We start from the raw sequence: 6,366 nt of genomic DNA, 5'->3' as shown, positions 1-6,366 counted from the left end.
AGTGACGTAGCCAAAATGTCAGAGTGAAAAAAAAAAAAAAATCAAATCAAGGTGAGAGTTGGCGTCGGATAAAGTAGTTCCAGGTAACTTCCAGCTGGTAAAGTGACGCATAGTCACGGGAGTACACAATGTAGAATTGTATGTTTCTGTTTTACTTTCACCCATTTTTAAAATTATGACTTTCAATCACATGTATGTTTCACATGTTTCACAGGTCAGAGAAAGTCATACACGATTAATATTATTCATGGAACCAGCTCCAAACTCCAGAAAATGGGCCTTCATCGTATTAAGGATGCAACTCATTAACTTATTTTCATTACTGAGTTGTCTGCCGCTTATTTTAGCAGTTTACCGTGATACAGTCGTGAAAAAGCTCCATTACAATTTCCCATCACTTGGGCTATACATATGCCATATATATGCTATATATATGTATATGTATGTATACAAAAGCCAGTAGGTGGTGAGACACACTATGTCTTAATAATCTGTCTGGCCTCATTGCTTCATAACATCATAACAATCATAACAGTCATACACAGTCCAATGACAGATTGTTTGGTGCTTTTCCTCAGACATTCTGGTTGCAAAAGATGGCTTTACAAACAAGTGCTGACTGTTTTCTGAAACGATGAGTAAGTGAGAGAAGTTGTGTGATTGCACCCAAGTGGAATGAGCGTGTGGGTGAATTATGAGCATGTGTTTGTGTGTTTCTACTCAATGTGCGTCTTTCTCTGATGAAGTTATGCTCCTCATGTCCTCTTCGGAGAAAGCCCAGCTCAGTCGGTCCACCTCTGTTGTCCTTGTAGAGCTCCAAACCACCTTCATGCTTTGGATTTGTTTACCCAACAAAACAAATTTCCTCCTTTGCATGGGCATGAGGTTGTCACTTCCTGCCTAGGCTTATTTCTATGGCAACAGAGGGAAGTGAAAACACACAAGAAATGGGGGGGGGGGCTTCTCTGAAAGGGAGAGTCAGAGCTGGGTGTGTCCATGGCAATGTTTAGACTATAAAGGAATGTAGGCCTACTGCGTCAGGACTGACTGAGAGAAACTGAATCTTGATTACTGACATGTAGTGGTGTGATGTTAGAAGTAGAACAGACAGAAACAGGATATTGTTATCGGCCTTTGTATCACAGGTCTTTTCATTGTCCAAACCAGGTGGATTCCCTTTACTCACCAAAGCAATGCACAGTTGGAGCCACAAGGGACTACACCCTTGTATACCTGACAACAGAGACACACACTCTGAGACACGCCTGTCTGCACACAAGAGTGCACCAGACATACACCAATGCTGACTGTCAAGCATTTGGTATTTAAACCTTATTTTAGAAAGAGAAAACATGAAGAAGACACAGTGAGGCAGTCATAAATAGGATTATGTAATAAATGGTGATACATACACTTTTATCTGTGTGTGCCAGTATTACTATTTATATCCCCTATCACCTTTCTGTCACTCACAGTGCACACACTTACACACACACACACAGTGCAGGCAGGTTGTGTATGACAGTGTCATCTATAGGTTAGTCATGGTTACTGCACACTGAGCAACTTGTATTCATGCTGGGAATTGAACGAACCTCGTTTCACTGAGTGCTGCTGGTTGACAGCCAGATGAGCTGGACTTTTGTTTAACAAAGAGGTAAAGCAGAATGTTTGTATTGTTTTGCACTGCCTCATAGGGTCTATAATTTTCTGAGTTACGTGCACTGTGAAATTTGACTTTAAGTGTAAGGAAGGGATAATGAAAAGAGACAACACCCTTCTACAAGAGGACCTCTTAGTCTCCCTCTCTGTTTTAGACCTTTAAGTGTCCTTGAGCAAGACACTGGCAGAGTCTCTTCTCTGAGGCTGAACCTGAAATTTTGACCCATTAAAGACATTTCACTATTAACTATATATGCCAACGTGCTGGTGGCACTCAGTTGCAATATTACTTTACTGTGTCCTCCACATTTTATATTGTTCCATGTCTGCAGAGGGCGACGTTGCGCAGAAGCAAAGCAGTGTGGGGACTCTGAGTTGACAGCTGCAGATCAGATGTCTCAGCTCTCTAAATTACTGACTGACGACTTTGTTGTAATGACTCATAAAGCCTACTTTTTTTTTTGTACTCTTGTTTGTGACTTGTTTTGCATTGTGTTAGACTGAGTGATACTAATCCAGAGTTCATGTGCATATGTGCGTTTTTGTGCTTGCTTTCATGTTTTTGTGTGTGCTCCTGCAGCTCGGAGCAGCCTATCACAGCTTTCAGGGTGTTTGAGTTCCTGGGTATGAGTGTTATCTTCTGTGCAGCTCAGTGATCTTAAGATCTTAAGGCATTACATTCTCTTAGTGTCATTATGTGATTGAGGCTGATTATGTGCATGCAGACAGTTTCTATCAGACTTTGTAGATCAAAGGGTTGCACCAGTACATACACACGCACACTATCCTTTACACTACCCTCCTTATTCCTCTATCTCTCCCTCCAGTCTCTCCATCCTTTCAACAGGGCAATAGCATACTCTCTAATTTTTTCCAGATGTCGAGTACCTCCCTTCCTCTTTTCCTTGCTCACAGGGTCGACTGAAACCCCGAAAGTTCTGCCACCCCTCCTTTCCTCCCTCACCCTCTCTCCTCTCCTCCCCCGGCTCGTTCAACATATTGGTCGCAAAGAAAAAACGTGACCCCTGGAGGTCAGGCAAGAGAGGCTGCAGCTCTCCCAAAGCAGAAAGGAATGTTGTGCAAATGTATTTCCCACATTGCCTGATGGGACTAGTGTTGTTGCAATCAGCCGTTTGGTCCATGCTGCTTATTCAGAGTGCCAGCTGTTTGTGACGTGTTCTTCTGCTCCGATTTTGTTGAGATTTTGATTTTTTTTTTCTTTTTTTGTAGAGAACATTCTTTCAGTTGCTGCAACTGGGCTTGGTCCCCTCCACTCTATGCCTCCATCTTGCTCTCCTTTTCTCCCCCTTGAGATGGGAACCAGCTGCGGGAGTTGAGCAGGGGAGCATTGGGAATATGGAGAGTTGCAGTCATGGGGCCCAGGTGTTCCCTCCACTCTTTTTCTCGCATCTGAATACATTTAGGTGCACCTAAAATATGGTTGCATCTTCTGCATAACATACCGAGCATCTACAATCTTCTTCTCACAGAGCCATGCCTGTGCAGTTGCAGACACGTGTTGCGCAGAGGGGATAGAGTCTCTTTCACCATTTCCCTCTAAGTGCATAAACATACTCACTCATCCGCTCACAAACATACAGACACACACACACACACAACATTAATGTGTGTGAGTGTAGAGTAGATCTATGATTCCCGGCTCTAGCTAAAGCGCTTAATGATCCCAGCAGCTGTTGCTCATGTAAACTCTCCCCAAACACACACACACGCGCACAATCCCACCTCCTCATTCCCTCTTTCCTTCCTTTACTTTGCCCTCCCACCATTTATCCCTGCACAGTCATTCATTTAAGGACCTAAAGAATACATCGAGTGGACACATACACAGCACTCGTACACATGATCGTAAACATCATCAAAAGTACACATACGCAGACAAATGGGCCCACACATGATTTCCAACCCTGCCACACACAGGGACAGTCTGTTATTTGTTTGAACTATTTCCTATTGATTAGAGCACTGTTGGAGGGCTAATCTGAACAAAGCTGCTGTTCATCTTCATTCACTGCAGCCCGTCCTCTACGCTGATTACCATGATAAGCCCCAGATATGTGCTAGTTTCATGCAGTGTTACTTTACCAGGACGTGTCCCACACGGATCCCCTCTGTGATGCATGTTAGGCCCGCAGGGAATAAGTGAGCCGCAGACATCCCTGAATTCTGAGATACAATAGGATGCACGTGTTTCCACTAGCACAACTTCCTGCAAGTTTGTGACTCTGTGTGAGGCTCATTAGTCCCTACATTGTGAGTCCTGTGGTGTTTGGTGCATTTTTTATATGTCTACATGTGTGGTATACATGATAAATGATCACTTCAAGGCTTTCACCCCTTATCTTATGTGCTTTTGTAGTCCTGTGTTTAATTGTGTGCATGTATGTCCATGTGCTAAACCCATATTTGTGTGCTTTATCTGTCATGGCATGGTATGTTGCAACATTTTAGCCTTGTTGTATGCTTTTAAATGTATTTACTTCATTGAATATCTGGATTAAACGGTATTATACTGAAGAGCAGTTGTGGAAAAGCGCTGACATCCATTAAAGGAATATTTTGACATTTTGGGAAAATCACCTTGTCACTTTGTCATCATCAGCAGTCATTTCTAATGTGGTGTGTCTGAAATTACTTCCTATTTTCTATTAAGCACACTATACAAACCTCCGGACTCTGTAGCAGCTTTTTTTTCCCCAGTTGTGTCACTGGTATGTACACTACTTTCTGCTAACAATACCACAATGCAATGCTCCACACTTGTGTGAAAATTACCATTGTAAAAAGCACCAAGAGTAAAAAGCACAGTATCTCCCACTGAACTATAGTGGAGTAAAACTATGAAAGGCTACAAAATATACTCAGGTACTTAAGTAAATGTATTTAGTTACTTTCCACCTCTTCTAAGGATACAGTGCTCGTGCAACAAAACTGGCTCTGTATCCTCATCACAAAGACAAGCTGTTTCAGCACCTGAAGACTGTGCAAGAGAAATGTAACACCCCAAGCCGACCTGCATCAGCTCACTTACACACAAACTCACCTGCACTGACCTGGATATTCTTTATTTCACGCAGACATACTTTTGAGTGCGCGCGCACACACACACATTTGTCAGCCCCAAGAAACAGGCACACTCAGGTGCAGACATATATACAAACCCTTCTCTCTCCCTCTCTTCCCCTGATGGCATTAGGTTTCCCACATACACGCTCTCACTCTCTCTCTCTCTCTCTCTGCTCAGAGACTGAAATGTCATATGGCCAGTTGATTGGACAGTGAGAGGCCCGCTGAGAGGAGAGAGAAGTGATGAAAAGATGGGCTGGTGAAACCAGTCTGCAGCCTTTATTGTGCGCAGGCACAGTGGTAGACAGCTCTTTGCGGGGTCCTCAATGCTGCCTATTGTGCCAGCGTCTTTGTGAATCTGGGTCAAGTCCAGAACACTTTTTCCCTCGCAACAATCTCTGTCTAGATCAGTTTAAGATCGCACTCTCTTCGCCCGGCCTCTCTGATCCCCAGCTCTCGCTCTCCTCATACTGTTTTATCATTTCTTATCCTGTTTCCATATTTCATTCTTTATCTGTCCATCTCATTTACACACTGGACTCACTTGGGAATGACACCTCTGCCCTTAACCTCCTCCACATGTTACGGCATTAAAAGTCAATCTCAAGTTATTTCTGAGGCTACAGTGAAAACCAATCTACGCTGACGAAATCTTTTCTGTATACCGTTCAACTCTGACACACACCAGGCGACTGCAATAAAACAACTGGACCGGTCCCACTGTGTCTGAGGCCACATCGCTGAGTGATTTTTCAATGTGTGTGTTCCACAGAGAGAAGGAAAGAGAGACAAGAAGACAGGGATAAGGGGGGGAGGAGAAGGAGGAAGAGGAGAGGGGTGCAGAGATTCAGAAATACTATAGAGAAATGGCCAGACAGGAAATGACCTCCTAGAGAGAGGGGGCTTCCCCAAGGGTTGTGTTTCTCTCGGCCTTTCTTTCTCTCATACACTGACACTCACTCACACACACAGCCTATAAGCTGACTATGATGTCTACCAGCAGATATTCATGAGAATGAGGCCAATAAGGGAGTGCTTTTGCTCTGTGCTGGAAAAGCAATGAGTTACAACAGTGGCTCATTTGCTGGGCTCTGGAAACCATTGCATCACTTGTATCTCAAGGGTGGTTGAAAAAGCATGTGTGTGTGTGAGAGAGTGAATTATGACTGCACATTCTTCCCACGGTTGACAAATCTCTATTCATGGACCTTAACATCACCTGTTGCATTTGAGAGTGTGTGAAAACTAGTTAGAAAGTGAAAAGAGAAAAACAAATACTGAGCTAAATGTAATTAATAAACCGTTGGAAATGGATGAAGAGTTGAAATATTGAGCTAAACGTATGAATAAATGCTTCAAACGTCCAGCTTCTGCAACTTGTACAACTGAGATTGTACGACTGCAAACCAAAGCAACCATAAGCAATGATGATTCAGTTGCATGGGGAAAAAAAACATTATGGGAAACATGCCGGGTAGTGCTGGTGAAGGTTGTAGAGGCACATGAGGCAGTATAGGTTAGGAACAACTGATTTAGGCTGCGTGTAGGCTATGTCAGTGGTTGAACGCTTTACCTCATGTGCAGATAAATGTGCAGATGTCTTGGCAGTAACGTCACGTG

The sequence above is a fragment of the Toxotes jaculatrix genome, chromosome 13 (genome assembly GCF_017976425.1).
Source record: "Toxotes jaculatrix isolate fToxJac2 chromosome 13, fToxJac2.pri, whole genome shotgun sequence".
In the NCBI taxonomy this organism is placed as follows: domain Eukaryota; kingdom Metazoa; phylum Chordata; class Actinopteri; family Toxotidae; genus Toxotes; species Toxotes jaculatrix.
The sequence above is the reverse complement of the archived record's forward strand: the minus strand, read 5'-3'. Positions refer to the sequence as shown.